Genomic DNA, 19,686 nt, shown 5'->3' on the forward strand with positions numbered 1-19,686 from the left:
GAGAGAGACACACAAACACAACAGAGACACACAAACACATGAATTAGAACATATGTCTATATTGTTTTATTGAAGTAATGGAGAACAACAGCCCACAGGCCATTTCAAAGTAATGTCCTAAGAGCAGATAGGAATGCATACTGATTAAGTTAGCAAACAGTATTGAGGTCTGATGATGAAGGTTAGTGAGTTTAAAACCACAGGAGGTGAAATCTCCATCTGTTTGAGTCTGACCTTCAGACTGTGAATAATATGTGCAAAGATAAAGCTCCAGCACACCTTATTCTTCCTTGTCATATCCTCATAAGAAAGCAGAATGATGGTGTACACATTAATGCACCTGAATGAGCAGTTTAATCATTTGATGCTAATCACATTATAGATTAATTGCAAGAAAACCTGTTGATTGAACCCATTACAGCCTCTGCTTTCTATGGCTATTTAAGGAGGGAGTATCTACTAGACAAGTGCGTTAATTTATCATCTGTGTTATAACAATGAGATAAGGAAAGGTAAAGTAGATCGTCCTTATAATTTAGGACTGAGGACAAATTACTGAGTGATTTGATAATATCATTAAACAGGAGAAAAAACAATACAGATTTTACAATCTGAATGTGTAGAGACATGCAGTCCACCCCTTACTATAAATACAATGGTACAAACCTTTGAGCAGCAGCAGCAACACAAAACAGCCGGAGTTTCACCGGAAACTGTATCATCAGGTTTTCAAAATAAAACTAATAAAAATGACGAGCCATTCGCAATCACTGCTACAACTTCGAGATAATAATAATAATAGTAATGATAATGATAATTAAATTTCCCCATTATAAGGCTACAACATTTAAAAGATTAGTGAATTAGTGAAACTATTACATTTGACCAAAATTATTGTTGTTATTATTTATGTTATGAATATTGTATCGCATACCTTAGTGTGTTTATTCTCTTTTATCTTTCATATTTGTAATGCTTTTACTTATTTACATAATTTTCTATAATAATAATACTCAAAGAGGCTTTACAACCCAACAAACATGTAATACAAACATTCAAACAAACATACATACAAAATTAAAACACAAGATGCAATGAAACGGGAAAAGAAAAGCCTTGCAGCGGTTGTGCTTTTACTTTGAAGGCCTCCTCTTCCGGTCTGCTCCGGGCTCCGCGCTGTCGCCTGTCGCTCCTCCCTGTTCTGCCGGGAATGAGCGCTCGGAGCCCGGCTGTCCGTCTGCTGTCTGCCCGCTGAGCTCCACTATGCCGCGGGTCCAGCAGCTGTAATGAAGCCGTCTAACGAGTCCTATTCCTCGCTCTTTCTCGTCTTCGTCCCTGCAGAAGATGGTGGCTGGCGGTTAGTTCCAACTTCGGACACCGTCGGGTATTTTTTCCTCGGAGAAGCGCACTGAAATCCGAAGGTGAGTGTCCGTCAAGGCAAATATATGCACGCTGTCACCTGTTCTGCTCCACAGGTAGGACGTCAGGCTGCTGCTGGTGCAAGCGTTGAGAAACCTGCAACAGCATGCAGAGGAATACATGCTGGAAGAAAAGCGGCAGGTTATATGAGATTATTATAGGCCTGCATGCAGGAATAATGAGGCTGGAGACAGTATGCGCCCTGAAACTGACCAAGGAAAATTTAAAACAACATGTCCTGATGTGCAAACTCATCTTCCACATACATATCTGCTCAAATGTAAGACTAATAGGCCCACAAGAGGCTACCTGTCAGCTCCATACGGCCTCTCACTATTGTTTGCATCAGCTGTTCTCGTGGAAATGTCACTGGCAGCTGGATTATCTCCTGGGGGACCATAACACCTTGACATTCTGTGAATAATCATGATATTGGGCAAAAATAGTCCGAATTCAGTTGTGACAAACTAAAATTGCACATTTAAACGTTAAACATCTGTTAATACGTACCAGAAAAGCATATTTTGGGTTTTCATTTCACTCACACCCAAAAGATTGGACACATCTAAATCCCTTTGTGACCTAAAAGAGACTAAATCTATCACATATACCTGCATTAGATGATAAAACATGCAATTTAAATAATATAATATTGATATAATGTAGGTCCGATTATAAGAAACCCCTAAAGGAACTGTCCCTGGAATAAAAACAGTAAACATTTTGTGTTTAAGGAAATAATATATCTTTGTTGAATATCGTGATAATGATATTACTTCCTATAAATCAGATATTAAAGTGTATTTTCTGCTCTTTTCAGCTCCATACAGCCTTCTGCTGGTTTAATCAAAACCAAAGGGAATAATACGAAATATTATTTTATTCAACAAATTGATCACAAAGGCACTAATTTAAAAAAAAATAAAGTAACATTTTAAAGGGCAATCCTTGACTAAAAATCGTTTTTTAACTAATAATAATAATCCTTTAGTGCAATTGTCTTATTGCATGGAAGATTATACATTTAAATATATTTTGCAGCTTTAAGTTAGAGATGAGATGCTGAAAAACCTCAAAATTATAATGTATAACCCTGACTGCTTATATGATGTAATGCGACTATTATCAAACCCTTAAGTCTTGATGTAAGAAAGAGTAAACTGTGTGTGTGTGTGTGTGTGTGTGTGTGTGTGTGTGTGTGTGTGTGTGTGTGTGTGTGTGTGTGTGTGTGTGTGTGTGTGTGTGTGTGTGTGTGTGTGTTATCCTGATCCTTTGGAGAGCATCTAGTGTTCCTTGTGTGCAGAAGCCTGTGAACAAGCCTCAGTTTTTATGCCTTGATGAATGTGGAACAGAAAGCGTTTCCAAAAAAAGAGCAACATTTGAAATACTTCTAGGTCCTCTAGTATTATATAGTGAATCTTGAATGTGATGCACCATGGGAGTAAGGAAAGTGAAGTCTGATATCTTCCTTGCTATTTTTAAATCTTGGCTTTACTTCCCTGCATGCTTTCCGCTTAATTGAAGGATTTCACCGGGTGTTAATTGCTTATTCTTGAGGTCAGTTTTGGGGGTTTTCTTGATCTTGATTTAGTGTCTTGTTGCTGTTTTTGCTTTAAGATGCAGTGCACACCTGTGTATTCAGACAATTGAGTGGTGCAGGAATGAGTCCTTAAACCCGATAATTAGTCAGCATTTCCACTTCCAGACCCTTTGTATCAAAGTCAATGTTTTTTTGTATGTTGTATGTCAAGCTGAAGAGATTTAAATTCTACGACATAAAAAACGTCAGTAAATACCCCACTGGTGAATTTAAAAACGGAGGTTGATAACAAGTGTCTAAATGAGACGACTAAACGTCATCACGCCCAACATTAGCCTTCTTTAGCTTAGCGGTGGTGAGGTTTAGTCATGTGACCGTAATGTAGTTCCTGTATAGCCCAACATTAGCCGCCTTTAGCTTAGCGGTGGTGACGTGAAGTCATTTGACCGTGCTGTAGTTCCTGTATAGCCCAACATTAGCCTCCTTTAGCTTAGCGGTGGTGACGTGAAGTAATGTGACCGTGCTGTAGTTCCTGTATAGCCCAACATTAGCCTCCTTTAGCTTAGCGGTGGTGAGGTGAACTCATGTGACCGTGCTGTAGTTCCTTTATAGCCTAACATTAGCCTCCTTTAGCTTAGCGGTGGTGATGTGAAGTCATGTGACCGTGCTGTAGTTCCTGTATAGCCCAACATTAGCCTCCTTTAGTTTAGCGGTGGTGACGTGAAGTAATGTGACCGTGCTGTAGTTCCTGTATAGCCTAACGTTAGCTTTTTACTTCAAAATCATCATTATCGAAGAACTGCAATGAAGTGTATTCTTGATGAATTTAAGCTGTTTTCATGACCAATGTTCAAGAGTTTGATAGACAGATTGTTTATGCATTCGCCTGTGTGTACATATTAAATGCAGTTGTTTCCCTCTTTAAAACAAATTAAATGTATCTAGATCACACAGAAAACAAATATCACAGCTGTCTTACATTTTCAACTAATAAATCAAATATTATTTATATTCACACACATTTCCGCTTCAGTCTAAAAATATCTATATCACACATCCAGATTAATTGATGAAGCTCTCATTTTATACCCTGGCTCTTTAATTAGGAAGAGTTGGAGACAGCTGGATGGAGATAAGCTGCTCAGGAGAGGCCACTGCAGTTGAAAGAGATTGTATTGGTAAAGAACCTGTTAGCTGATAGTACTGGCAGCCTTTGTTCCTCGTAAAGATAAATGTGAGGCTGCAGGAGGCTGGAGATAAAGGGTGACACCATTGCGGCTTTCACACCAGCGCTTTTCCCTTTCTAGCTCCGAGCTAGAGCTTTTCTGGTTCAGCTCCGGTTTCCCTTTTCTGCTCCCGCTCTGTTCACACCGCCCAGAGCCCGACTGGTGCTGCTGCGTCATGACGTCACCGTTTACATCGCTGATTTGCTCCCCAACGGCGCTCACAACAACAACAACAACAACAACTGCGTCGGGTCGATGATCGTGTTGCTTTTAATCACACTAAGCCAGATGAAATTAAATAACGACTTCTCCAACCTTATGCTTTTCTCCAGGTTAATTATTTATTAATGTGTTTCTGCGGCATTTACCGACCGCTGCAGTGTTGGCTGCTCTTCCACGGGAGTTTATTCTCCCGTTAGCTCCCGGTTAGCTCACACTGCAGCGGCCGCTCTAAAGTATTCACTGTCCGACTCACACAAGCAGCTGATGCATATCCCCAGTTCCCTTAGCCTAAGTGAATGTGTGTCAGTCTGAATTGACGCTGTTTGGCATCACAACGCTGTTATGAAAATTTCTCTGGTATAAAATGGGTGATGTTACCATAGCAACCGAAGCTAAACTGACTACTTGTTGCTATCCTATTGTGGCATAAACCGTTTTCTACAGGCACATTTTACCGGCGTATTTTTATTATGATTCTGCTTGTGATAGTCGGACACGACAACCTGTGCAGCCCATGTATTGATTCCATTCGATAGCTGCTATAATACAAAACAACACGTCTGCCTCTCTCCACAATGATGGATAACAGCGAACGGATGGTCAAAGTAAGGCACAAATAAACAGAATCACACGAAGCCTGGTTAGTGCTGCCTGACTTTATAAAGTGTGTTTATAGGCACTACTGCTTGTAGGCAGGCATAACAGTCGACCCATGTTCAGGGGAGGTGGCTTTAGTTTCCTGCACGCCTCGACGTAAGAGAGACGTAAGCGACGTCGCCTCTTAGACCCGAAGCTCTTGCCTCTGGACCGACAATATTTTGGAGCTGGAAGTTAACCGGATTCCGGAGCTAAGAGGCGCCACCGCTGCGGTGTGAACAGGAAGAAACGGCACTTTTCAGGCTCCAGCTCCGAGCCGGAGCGGAAAACGCGTTGGTGTGAAAGGGGCACATAATGAGTGTGTGTGTGTGTGTGTGTGTGTGTGTGTGTGTGTGTGTGTGTGTGTGTGTGTGTGTGTGTGTGTGTGTGTGTGTGTGTGTGTGTGTGTGTGTGTGTGTGTGTGTGTGTGTGTGTGTGTGTGTGTGTGTGTGTGTGTGTGTGTGTGTGTGTGTGTGTGTGTGTGTGTGTGTGTGTGTGTGTGTGTGTGTCACCTGCCACCATGTGTTAACATGCAGTGACACAGATCCTAATTTCCAAGAAAGAGCAGGAGGAGGAAGGTGAACAGATGATAGGAATTCAGATGATTCACAAGTGCGCAAAGTCTATTTACCTTGTTTTACATTTTAAAGTTCAGCTTTGTTCAGAATCAGAATACATTTATTAGTCTCACAGTTGTTGCTAGAACAGAACCTATTATGCTTTCTTAAATAGGTTTTAGTGCATGTAAAGGGTCTGCAAAGTCTGAAATCCCTGTGTTCTCTCCAGAGGGAGCCCCCCCCCTCCCGTCTGAAACTCCATTGGACTCCTTTGTTTACTTCAGGAACATAGTGACATCACTATGTAACGCCCACACTTGTATTGGCTAGCATCTCTAAGCAGTTGACCAATCACAACAGAGCCGGACAGCTAACCAATCAGAGCGGACTGGGCTCTGGTTTCAGACAGAGGGTGAAAACAGGTGCTGCAGCACAGGCAGTATGAGAAAAATAAAGAGCTTTTTGAACATTAAAGCATGGAGACATGTCCCAGTAGAGACACTACATACTGATATACACCTGAACATCAGCAGGGGAGGACTCTTTAAAGTAGAGACACTACATACTGATATACACCTGAACATCAGCAGGAGAGGACTCTTTAAAGTAGAGGCACTACATACTGATATGAACCTGAACATCAGCAGGAGGAGAGGACTCTTTAAAGTAGAGGCACTACATACTGATATACACCTGAACATCAGCAGAATTTGGCCTCTTTAAGGCTGAATATTGTATTTTCTATCCGTCTTTTCACAGCAAGATAAACGACGTGTAGCTCGTTTCAGTTTCACCAGCCGGCACTAGATGTAATTCCCATTGATTGCCGGCCTCGCCCACTCATGATGGAAACCATAATTTGCAGGGCTAAATTCCAGTGATTCATTATTCCTCTGTATTGACCAGTGACCTATACGAGTGAAATCCAAGCTGGTGCTTCTGCAAAGCCCGGTGCCCTTTACTGTGAACTATAGCTGGCTACTTTCATCTTTCTGCCATTAAAACATGTCAGTTCATCCGCCTCCTGGGCCTGCAGGACGTATAAGACAGCGGAGATATTTTGTAGAGATGTAGAGGATGACAATAGGAACACTGTTTTCTCTGAAGCAATGTTGGACCGTACTGACCTCCACCTCTCCGTGCACATTTTCCCAGCAGCCCACTGTAGCAAGAAACAGCTTAACTGAGGGTTCGTCAAAGTCATCGCTGCTGCTGCCAGCCTCTCCATACTGATGAGATGAGGATGGGAACAGTAGGTGAGGTGGGTTGGATCCTCTGTGCAGACAACGGGTTTATTGTAATTCCCAAGGCATCCATTCAGCGACCTTTTCAGGGTCGGACCACACAATAGTATCAGCTGCTTCGTTTCCCCCCGCAATTAACGTGTGGAATTTCGTGCTCTATAAACAGGCATGGCATCGCTCCAAAAGAAAAGAAAAGAAAAACGGGTCGTCAGACATCAGAAGAACTCATTCTGTTGAGTGGCAAACTGAGAGGCTGAGAATGTGTTTAACTTGGCACCATCAAAGGTGGTTTTCACGGCAGACAGACATCATTAGCAACAAGCTAGTGGTCGAGCCTTTAGAAGCTTTAGTTTATATGTTGTCTCATTATTAATGAAGCTCTTAAGAATTTACATGGAATTTTCAGAAATGTCTTTCTTTTCATTGCAGTGGTTGTTAAAGGTCCCATGTCATGCTTTTCCGGTTATGACCCGTCCCCTTGTGTGTTATGAAGGTTTTTCTCACGGTCTGCAGAGTCACAAACCCTCAAAGTACACCCTGTAGCGAGTAAAACTCGAACACAGAAAAGACCTGTCTGCTGCCCCAGAACGCCTCGTTGGAGATTTCTCTTTTTCCATTATTTTCTTCCTGGGTATAGTGACGTATTTCGGGTATAGTGACGTAACCATACCCAAATGGACCCATTGTACCAATCCTTGGAGCTCCTCACACACACACACACTCTCAGCGGCGAGTCGTGCAACATCCCGCCAACACGGCACCCAGACCCCACGCAGCATTTTCATCTGTTTGTCATTACTGGTGTCATTTTCTGGTTGCTAACGCCATTGTAATACATAATCACTGATGTTCCGCTGTATCGGTGGTGGACTCATCAGAACAGAGTGGGCGAGCTGACCAATCAGAGCACAGTGGGCTCACAGGGAGGGGGGGCAGGAGCTCCAACAAGGCGTTTAGGACAGAGTGAATACATACTATACAGAGATGCTGTTTGAGAAACCATTGTGAGTTTGGAACATTGCACAGTATAAATCTATTCTAGTAGACCTCAACAATGGAATTATGATCAGTAGAAATGGCCATGACATGGGACCTTTAAGTAAACGCGCTGTTTGCAAACGGCTTGAGCTACTATAGGCTCATGTTTAAAAGCAACTAATTCCAGTTGAATGCAACACAGCCAAATGTCAGCTAGCAGGTTAACCTTCATTTCATTACATTACATTTAGCTGAACCTTAAAGCAACTACTATACTGCATTCAACCAAAGTTAGCAAGAGATAGCTATTTGACTTTCTCTGCCATGCTTCGCTATTAGCAAGTAGGTTTATAAGCAACTAACGCCAGATGAATGCCACTAAGCTAAGTTACAGCTAGCTGGCTAACCTTAACCTGTGATTTTATGACATTACATTTAGCTGACCTTATTTTCCAAAGCGTTTCAGTGCATTCAACCAAAGTAAGCTAGTAAAAGTGAGCTCTTAGAGAATGTTAGCAACTAGCCGTAGGACGTAGCATTTAACAGCTAACGAGGCAGATGTTTTGTCTCAATATGAATAGAGTGGTGAAGTAACTATGTAGATTTTTCAATATATGTTTGTTTTTAATATTAAAAACTTGCTCTTAGCAAATAACTTTAGCTACTATCCGCTCACGTTTAGAAGCATCCAATTCTAGATGCATGCAACGTAAATTACAAGTAGCTGGCCCACTTGATGATTGACCATTTATGTCGTTTTTGTTATGCTATCTTTCCCAATTTTGTCTGTTTCTGGCAGTTTTAAGTATGTGCTGCCTTACCTTTTCTTATTGTGGTAAGAAACTCAAGTAACAAAACAAGTAATCTAATATTAGGTGTGACTTCAATGTATCTGTTCAAGACAATTCAGAAATGTAAGTCAGATTAAATGCAAAGAAAGTCATAATTAGTTGCAGCTCTGGTTATGATGGTCTGGCGTTGGTGGGTTTTGTCCCAGAGAATGGAAGCATTTGACTGGAAATGTGTGGGGTTTCTTTAGGAAGAACTGGAGCAAATGTTTGGGAAATGGATGCAGGTCATCCTTTGTTAAGATCGGACAAATGAGTTGCCTTTGTAATCGTTTGTCAGTATGGAGGGATGGATTCCCAGGGTATCTACTGCTGTGGATGAAATCCTCTTTTCTCCTCATTGCTGAGTGCAGCTTAAATCCCAAGCACAACACAAGAGCTTGACACTTGTGCTGATGCAGGGTGGCAGTGTGTGTTTGGGGCTCATCGCATTGTGTTGTGTGTGTGTGTGTGAGTCTGTGTGTGTGTGTGTGTCTCAGTGCTAGAGGCCCTCGGTTGGTAGCCGGCGTTCAGGAGGACCACGTGCTTCGCTGTTCTCACAATGGTCTAGTTTGGGGAGCGCCTGGGGAGGAGCATGGCCTCGGTTACACTCCCTAACAACAGACTGTGTGCTGAAATATGGATGTCACAGCAACACACTGTATGGTGTCACACATGTCGGCCATGTGTGTGTTTATTCTGCTGGCAGCTACTGGTCTGTGGGCGGTGATTGGACCTCATTACTAGGCATCGAATGTCTGTCTGGATTTATATTTCTTTGATTGCATTGTTGCAGCCATTAAAATATGTTTTTATTGTACAGATATTTTTAGGGGCTGTTCAAGTACGGCTGCTTGGGTTTTGAAACCATTACATTTGTGAATCTTTTTGAAAAACAATCAGCTCTGACTAAGCTATATTTTAACGGGCCGTACACTAAAATACAGTAGAGGATAAGGGCCAGATGAGATTTTCTTTTTTGTGATCTGATTTTAATCTGACATTTCTAATTATATTTATTTTCTGAAAAATGACTCGGAACTCTATAAATTGCACAACATACAGTTAAATATACAGTATTTTATACAATACATTTTAAATAATGCATAAAATAACAATTACAAAATCTGATGAAAAAGGGAAATCATTTAAGTTAAGTCTCATCTAAAAAAGTATGAATGTTGTATGATTATTTATTCCCCAAGAAATCATTGCATACCATCTCTCCTTCATATAGTACAAGCTTTGTATGCATGCTTGTTTAAACTCTTAAGGAAAATGTAAACGCGAAAATATTGTACTTGTAGTTTCAACTTCTCCATTTACAAGAGTTTTATAGCTGTGTCTCGTCTCACTAATAAATCATCCTTTTCTACATTTGAGTCCAAGGCTGAATGATTAATAGTTTGTCTTACTCTGGTATTAAAAAGTGCTTCAGTGATTCAATGTGGCACTTCCATAAAGTTAGGGAACTCGAAATAGATGGATTAAAAAATAATAGCCTTAGATTTGGCAAAAGGAAAAACTGTCTGACTTCATTGTAACTATGGAACACTTGATCTTCTATTGGCTAGCGCTTCAACACATTGTACGTGATAGGCTAAGGGGCGGGACATCTCTAAGCGGTTGACCAATCACAAAAGAGCTGGCCAGCAAACCAATCGGAGCAGACTGGGCTGTGGTTTCAGACAGAGGGTGAAAGGAGGCAGTATAAGAAAAATAAAGAGCTTTTTGAACATTAAAGCATGGAGACATGTCAGAGTAGAGACACTAAATACTGATTGACACCTGAACATGAGCAGAATATGTCCTTTTTAAGAGATGAAAAGACATAAGGAAATTATATAGTGCAAATGACCATAATTGAGCAAGTTAAAGTGAAATATTAACATGTGAAATAGACTACAATGGGCAGTCTACTCGTTGCAGTTCAACACAGTAGCATTTACGTAATCTACAGTATACGGAAATTCTCTTTGATGCATTGATTTTTGTGTTCAGCCACAACCGGACAGAAAACAGGACATTCCTCGTCTTTTTCTGATGACTTTCCAATGAAGGCCATTTTTGTACACCCCGGATTAGTTGATAATCAGAGTTAAATCAGGACGAGGATTGTCAAAGTCGTCCCCAAATAACAGTCTGTTCCCGTCCGCCATGTTCTGTTCTTCAGATCAAACCGGAGTGCTGTCAGTCTGCCAGATATTCTCTACAGCTCTCCGTCAAGTGTGCTAATTGCTGTAAATACCCGGGTGCTCTGTTGTTGTGATTGACCCTCATGAAAGCTGCTCAATCTGTCTCTTATTTGGCAACATGAAGCGCACTCATTCCTTATAATGGCTTGTTGTTATTGCGCACTAAACACGGTTAATTACAAAGAGGGCGGTTTGCTTTTAGGGGCTTTTTGAAGGATGTGCGACGGAGGTCCTCTATGGATGTGCACCAGTGACGCTCAATTATATCAGCGAGTGGTTGTTTTTTATCGGCTGTTGTACGCAGCATCTCTGCATGGAGTGATGTGATACAAGAAGACTGCGAGGCGTTGCGTAATCGCCACCTTGTAGACAATAGAAGCAATCATCAGAAAATGTAACATGGACAGATGGAGACAGAACATTCAACGAATCAACGAACCACTTGTAGAAATGGCCAACAAATGGAAGCTAACATGATGCAGCAATTGCAAGAAAACGTGGACAATAGGGGTGAAGATCGTCTTTACCAACGGAGTTTCGTTGACATTGTTTAATACTTACACTTGGCCATACAGTACATTGGAATTATAATTTGCAAATGGCTGACGATGGACACAGTGAGGCATTGAGTTTTAAATACGTTCTGCCTCCAAAGCAAATATCTTTGTCTGTAGTTGGGGCTGTACATAATCTACTCTATCCTGTTGCATAGTATACGTGTAATAGAGTAAAGCAGAACATGGTAGGAGTATATCAAATATGTCAGGGAATAATCTCCAAGGCCCATAACTTTGACCCAGTTGATCAGTTCTGTGCTGACTGAGCACACGCACTTGCAACCTTGGCTGCTGTGCTCTCAGTGTTTTGTCTCCCTGTTGGCGTCAGCTGATAGAGGTGTTATATGATTCTATCTTGTTATGCACAATGTTCATTATTCTCTCTGAGCTAGCTAAACACACAGGTCTGGGGAGTTCTTCAGAAGTGATTGTGGCATCTCTACCGTGTGGTCAACTTGGCCCGTGACATGTCTTCTGAATTCTCCGGCCGAAGCTCCAAATAAACCGTCAGTGTTTGCCATCAAAGCTCCAGCTCTCCTCGTGTCTCTTTGAGTCCTGACTCCAATTGCTTCAGAAGTTTCCCCCACAAAATATATACAGATCTAGTTGGTAACGTTCTCTTTTTTTTAAGAAAGGTACTCTTGTCGGTGTCCAAAACTGCTGAAAACTGGCAATGTAATTGAACTTTCAAACCAGATTAAAGCCAACAGCTGATAGCCATGCTGTTTTTTACATTGCATTTCAAAAACACATGAACATGCTATGCCAACAAATGGAAGCTAACATGCTAAACCCGTCTAACTTTCCAAATGAACAAGAAAAGTAACTTATGCAGTTTACAATGAAAACAGCAGCAGATCTACTTTGAAAACGAATGGTTTCTTCTGGTTATTATTATTATTATAAATGTCACAGAGAAACAAGCGTCTCATTACGAGCCCTTGAACATCCTTTTCTTCACTGTTGCTGGCAGAGTTTATTCGCTGTGGCTCGGTTTCTTAAGGCTAACACCATGAATCAGCTAAAAATGGTCTCCTTTGCTAACGCCACGTTACTACTGTTGGTAGCCGGTGTTTAGAGTTAGCGGTAGCTTGAACTAACAGAAGATCAAACACGTTTCTTACAGTTTTGCTCATGTGTTTAGATTTGGAGAGAAGGTCACATACACGACCACCCTGCTTCCATTTGCTATATTTTTTTATTTGTTATTATAAGGCCCCATCTTGTTATATGACCTCAATAACAAGACATTTGGAAGTATGTCATGCTCAGGTCTGCATGGTTCTCTATAGGTAGAATGTTGAAATGACCCACAGTGTAATCCATAAAATGTACTTTTCCAAATTTGTGGGCAAGTCAGGTTTTTTTCTTCTCTTCAGACATAAATATCTCCACAGTGGCTAAACTGATTTTAACGATTAAAACTGCATTTAAAACGTACATTTATCTTCAGTACTTTGCCATGAACTGAAAAATGGCTAATACCATTGTCTTACGATGCTTCTTCTTTTTTCGTATAACGTTAGATGTCCAACTCGGTGTCGTGTAGCCATGCCCGCATCTCTGGTCCTAGGTCGAAGAGGCTGGCTTCCGAGGGTGCTCTATATAAGAGGCAGATGGTGATTATATGGACAGCGGTCTGCTCAGGGTCACCGCACTCGCATGCCGCACTGTCCGCCAAGCCCCACGTCTTCATCGAGGTTTTAAAGCGACCGACCCCAGTTCGTAGACGGTCTTACGATGCTAATTAATGTTGAAAATAATTGAGGCCCATAGCAACATAGAGATGACCCCCTTGTTTATCATGTTCAATTAACGGATTCCCCCAAAATGTCATCAATACCCGTATCAAAGATCCTCTGAATTACAATGTGTACTACAACGGGACACTCAAACTGAAAGCACTGGTCATGACACTGATGAGAAAACCTCTGTTCATCAGATACTTGGAGAAGAAGGTGATATTAACAATAACACACCTTTCATTTGGAGACATTTCGTTCCCTCTGGATTACATGCACAGATCTCAGGACCTTTACCATTCATCTCTCAAAGCCAATGATCTACAAAGTAAAACCCTGCTCTGATGCACTTGTGTCTGCGAGTCCTGGCTTTCTGAAACATGAAAGCAGGCAGCCGTGGAGAAAAAGAGCTGCGTGGCGGAAAGACGACGTGAGGCTCGGGATGTTTGAAGGCTGTGATCACGCTGTCTCATCACATCAGGCTTAGCGTTCCCTCCGTCTGGGTGAAGCCGCTCCGGAGAGGAATTGTTGTATTTAAACGCAGATATCAGTCGCGCTTTACTTCTAGAAACTGTGCACATGACTTTCTGTGCATATGATGATTTTTATTTTACAATATTTTACTTTTGCACCGATATATCCCTTTCTATATATTCCTATGAAAAAAATGCACCGTCTTTCAATCGGTTTAAATAGTCATATACCTGCAGCTTCAAAGCCTCAAACTACATATTGATCAAATCATCTAAAATGTATAAAATATATAAATATATATATAAAATGTTGGCCATAAGGGTTGTGCAATAGGTCGCCATTGTCAGTATGTGCGTCTGTGTGTATTGTGTGTGTTCAAAGGGTGTATGATTGATGATATGTGTATGTCTCTTAAATGTCTACTATGTTTGTATATTATGTACATGTATGCGGAACTGCTGGACGGAGCCCAGAACAAATTTCCTTACGGGGACAATAAAGTATATCGTATCGTATCTGTTCATGTGATGATATTGCCCATTTGTTGCTGCATTTTGCACATGATGGTTTTGCGCTGCATAAATCCCATAGATGCAGAATATTTCATATTGTGTTTTCTGTTATATCACTCTAATGCTAATGTTTGCTTTTAGCTGCAGCATTAATGCCCCAAACTAAACATTAAGATAATAACCAGTGTATCTGATGATATTGCCCTATTTGTGCTGCATTTTGCATTAAACATGCTAGTTTTGCACCACATCCATCCCATAAATGCTCCATTCGTCATCATCACCATTTCTCTCTTTTAATCAGATCTAAGTCCATTTCTGTTATACCTGCAGCCATGTCTCAAACTAAATAACATGTTAACAAAAGCGTCTCCAGGAGCAGAAACCAAGCAGCTCAGAGATTCCTCTCTCCTCGGCTCCCCTCCTCCACTTCAAAGCGACGGCGGTGTTTCCATGGCAGCTCACGCATGTTAAGCTTCGGGATAACAGGGAAAAAGTGGGGAGAAGTACGGGGCATAATCACAGAGTACGAGGGACTAAAAATAGCGCGGGGACTTAATCCCAGGCATTATTTATTCATCTCAAACGTCTCTGTCTGCGCCGGCTGTGTAAACATCGTTTCTTCTGCAGTTCCTCTCAGTGTCTCACTGAAGCCAGGAACACAGGGACGATGGGGGGAATAACACAAAGAACGCACGCTCTAGATGGACATATAGGGGCTGGGTTTGCTGTCTGCATTGAACATCTCTCTATGACAACGCTATAATATTTAGTGTGTGTGTGTGTGTGTGTGTGTGTGTGTGTGTGTGTGTGTGTGTGTGTGTGTGTGTGTGTGTGTGTGTGTGTGTGTGTGTGTGTGTGTGTGTGTGTGTGTGTGTGTGTGTGTGTGTGTGTGTGTGTGTGTGTGTGTGTGTGTGTGTGTGTGTGTGTGTGTGTGTGTCACAGGGAGACTGATGAGAGGCAGGATGGAGGTCAGCCTCCAGCAGGATCAGATCTATCATTGTCTCAGAGATAAAGGCTCCACTGAAACGGCTTTTTAAAGGCAGCAGGAGCTGATATTCCTGTCCTGAAGCCGCTGATATTTCAACGTCTAAAGACTTTGGCAAAAAACTAGCAATGCACGATTCGAAAAAGGTCTAATTGCAATTGTGATATGATGCACGACATTCTTTGGATAAGCAAAGGAGAGAAAAGTGAAATGTGAAATGAGGCTTAAAGACCAGGAAAAACAACACTAACAATATCACGTTAACCAACATCTAGGAGGATATGTAGTGTACATGTAATATCGCAATATGTATATATTATAGTATGATATTACCCAAATAAATCAAATGTACAAAAAAAAGGTAATTTCCCCTTTATCCCTTTCCTAAACGGATGTTCTTCTTATTATCATGACAACATATATTTAAATGAACATGGTATGAATTTTTAAAGAGGATTTGTACGAAACAAATGTGTTTTGTTAAATGTAGAAAACTGCAGTACCTTAATTCAAAAAGGTATATTAACACGTTTACAAATGTTGTGCTTCTAATTTGAATATGGCACTTTTCCATTTTGCGATTTCTATAAAATCTCAATTAATTGTGCAGCCCTAAAATAAATAAAGATATTTTGGAGTACAATTTAATAAAAATAGCCCCTGAAACATATACTGGACCTTTAATATATAGTATTTTATAATTCATTCCCTGGAAAGAGCCATACTACTTTGAGCAGAGAGACAGTGTCACTTCCAATTAGTTCTTAGTGTAGCCTGGAGAGTCTCAGAGTGAAGAGCGAGAACGATACACAGCCAGGCTGAGATAGTGTTGGATTTGAGCTTATTGCAGATCAATATAGAGAGTATATAAAGGCAGATACAAAACATCATTGCAGCAAAGAAATACAAAAGTATATTTGAGGTTAAAGAGGACATTTTATTCTCATGTTCAGGTGTATATCAGCATGTAGTGTCTCTACTTTAAAGAGTCCTCTCCTGCTGAAGTTCAGGTGTATATCAGTATGTAGTGTCTCTACTTTAAAGAGTCCTCTCCTGCTGATGTTCAGGTGTATATCAGCATGTAGTGTCTCTACTTTAAAGAGTCCTCTCCTGCTGAAGTTCAGGTGTATATCAGTATGTAGTGTCTCTACTTTAAAGAGTCCTCTCCTGCTGATGTTCAGGTGTATATCAGTATTTAGTGTCTCTACTTTAAAGAGTCCTCTCTGCTGATGTTCAGGTGTATATCAGTATGTAGTGTCTCTACTTTAAAGAGTCCTCTCCTGCTGATGTGCAGGTGTATATCAGTATGTAGTGTCTCTACTTTAAAGAGTCCTCTCCTGCTGATGTTCAGGTGTATATCAGTATGTAGTGTCTCTACTTTAAAGAGTCCTCTCCTGCTGATGTTCAGGTGTATATCAGCATGTAGTGTCTCTACTTTAAAGAGTCCTCTCCTGCTGAAGTTCAGGTGTATATCAGTATGTAGTGTCTCTACTTTAAAGAGTCCTCTCCTGCTGATGTTCAGGTGTATATCAGTATTTAGTGTCTCTACTTTAAAGAGTCCTCTCTGCTGATGTTCAGGTGTATATCAGTATGTAGTGTCTCTACTTTAAAGAGTCCTCTCCTGCTGATGTTCAGGTGTATATCAGTATGTAGTGTCTCTACTTTAAAGAGTCCTCTCCTGCTGATGTTCAGGTGTATATCAGTATGTAGTGTCTCTACTTTAAAGAGTCCTCTCCTGCTGATGTTCAGGTGTATATCAGTATGTAGTGTCTCTACTTTAAAGAGTCCTCTCCTGCTGATGTTCAGGTGTATATCAGTATGTAGTGTCTCTACTTTAAAGAGTCCTCTCCTGCTGATGTTCAGGTGTATATCAGTATGTAGTGTCTCTACTTTAAAGAGTCCTCTCCTGCTGATGTTCAGGTGTATATCAGTATGTAGTGTCTCTACTTTAAAGAGTCCTCTCCTTGGAGTTCTATCAAATTGGAGCGCAAGAGTAACATTGTGGTGTCACCATGTTCAGGAAGTAAACAAAGGAGTCCAATGGAGGCGCTCACGACGTTATGGCTCACATCATGCTCTGAAATCAAGGTTTATTACAAAACATACCTTTACAGGATTCTTGCTTTGATATAATATATTTTACATATGTCAAATTATTTAAACAATATAAGTGCTTGGGATTCCATTCATCCCAGTCATTGCAATGCTCAGTTTAATACAAAGTTAACCGTAGCATGAGAGTTTTCCCGCCCTATTTACAGAGAGTCTTTCTCAGCGCTTCTTCCTGCTTTATTGCAAAACAACACGGACCGTAAGCAGTACCGAAGGCGAGGAGAACGCAGGAAACATGCCCCATTTATTCGGACATAACAAGGGACCGTAATGGACTTGACATTTTCAAACACATGCATTTTCCACTGCCAGTGGATCCTTAAAAGCTTCTTATAAAAGCATCCACGTGTCAGGAGAAAAATCTGTTATTTATAAATCATAGTTTAGATATTGTACTGGATTGATAATGAGAGACGACATTTTGTAAAATTGAAATCAGGGAGCTGACCAGTATTTTCACATTTCTCGGTTTGTTATTTCGTGTTTTTGTTCAAATCAGCTGCTACAGTAAACCTGAGGACCACAGATGGAAATGAGCTATTAGCTATAATCTGGCATATTGCATCTCTTCTCTTTGCTGAGATTAATGTTTTTGTATGCATGGTCCTTCTATAAATAAATACAACAACAAAAAAAACAATTTAGCAAAACCAGCTGCTGCACCTGACTGCAAAACATTTAAGATGCTTGTAATGGCAATCCTTATTCCAGCGTATTTCTGGTTTATTCATTAGGTCACATGGTAAGCTATATCATGTGTGTTACTGAGTTGGGTCCCACAGAGTTAGAGAGACAATGGTCGTTCTGAATTATCAATAGATGTATTCATTTGAAGTGAACTGACACCGAGGTTAGAGGAAGTTCAGAGAAGGCCTCAGGTTGTAAAAGCAGTTGTTAGTTAACTACTAAGGATGTCATGAGATGATGACTTTTCAACATATAACAGTAGAGCTTTCAGAGAGAAAACCATGTGACGATCGTGTGGTAGGCTGCATGATAGGCTGTGTGTGTGTTCATTGCAGTGGCTATTATGCTGTCTGATTGTTGCTACTGGTGGGGGGCATTTCCGCGATTGGCTGCTGTGGTAGCAGGTGATGTTGTACTCCAAGATTATTATCGTTGTTGCGCAACTGAATAATAATCAATGATCAACTATGTCTGTGTCTGTGTTTTATTTATCTCTCTCTGTGTTAACATTAAGGTTGGTGAGCCATGGATTGCACTAACATGCTCTAATGGCCTGTGCATGGCAAAAGAGGTCATGACAAAACCTCCAAAAATCATGACTCGACTAACATTTTCCACAACTAGCATTTGAGATATTTATTTCTTGAATTGAATTGATTTATTTAAAACAAGGGACAGTGTACATTAAAGGTGGGGTATGTCATTTATTTCAGAAACATTTTTTGTTATATTCCATGGAATGCTCTTAACATCCCGATAGCAATGAATACATGAAATGCTTTGACAATAAAAAAAAAAAAAAATGTCATCTGTGGAAGCCGTGGCGCTGTAAAAAGCACGACCAATCATCTGAGCCGGCCCGGCTAAAGTAACTGGATGGCCTACCTGCCTGTCAGCCTTCCATCTGTGCACACATTTATCTCGTGTCCTCATTGGTCATGTGCGCGTTCGTGTGTGTTGGAGGAGGGGCTCTGCGAGGAAGTCTGAAGGAAGGGGCAGATTTTTTCCGGTTGTGTACTTTCAAATTCTAGCGCACTCGAGCTGGTTTCTCCATAATTACATACCTCACCTTTAAAGAGAAACCGGCTCGAGTGCGCTAGAATTTGAAAATACACAACCGGAGAAAATCTGCCACTTCCTTATAGAGGCCCTCCTCCAACACACACAAACGCGCACATGACCAATGAGGGCACGAGATAAGTTTGTGCCCCGATGGAAGGCTGACAGGCAGGTAAACGGATTGGTTGTACTTTTTACAGTATTACGGCTTCTACAGATGACTTTTTTTTATGGATTTTTTGTCAAAGCACTTCAGATATTCATTGCTATCGGGATGTTAAGAGCATTCCATGGAATATAACAAAAAGTGTATCTCGAGCCGGTTTCTGAAATGTACCTACCCCACCTTTAATCAACATATTAAAAACATGTAAATGTACTCGAATTAGCCAAAAGGCTAGTTTTCACCAATAGTCCCTTTGCCAGATGGTGATCGGCATCCTAACAGCAAGAATAAAAATACCACTACATTGTTATACAAAATAAATGTACATATTTCCAATAGACGACATCACTGAATACAGGTAAGGAGCAAGTCATGATAATAAAGAAAACATTCACAATACGCACTCACCCACACATCAGTGCTGACACTGTTGGTTATCAATGAGCCACTTTTTAACACCGTGCCTGAATGAGTAGTAGGATGAGGACTCTCTTATCGGTTGTGGTATTGAATTCCATTGCTTTGTTTTGTGTCGAAAATGTTGA

General features: G+C 40.9%; 1 protein-coding gene across 1 annotated transcript in view; it reads left to right on the top strand.

Moving 5' to 3' along the window:
* The first annotated feature begins 1,162 nt into the window (after positions 1–1,162).
* The window catches only part of pkib (protein kinase (cAMP-dependent, catalytic) inhibitor beta), a 28,402-nt gene continuing 9,878 nt past the window's right edge, over positions 1,163–19,686 (top strand). Inside the window, exon 1 of the mRNA XM_034093964.2 lies at positions 1,163–1,421. The gene's annotated coding sequence lies outside the window, so the exon portion shown is untranslated. The remainder of the gene's footprint in view (positions 1,422–19,686) is intronic.

This window comes from Pseudochaenichthys georgianus, chromosome 11, assembly GCF_902827115.2.
Source record: "Pseudochaenichthys georgianus chromosome 11, fPseGeo1.2, whole genome shotgun sequence".
In the NCBI taxonomy this organism is placed as follows: domain Eukaryota; kingdom Metazoa; phylum Chordata; class Actinopteri; order Perciformes; family Channichthyidae; genus Pseudochaenichthys; species Pseudochaenichthys georgianus.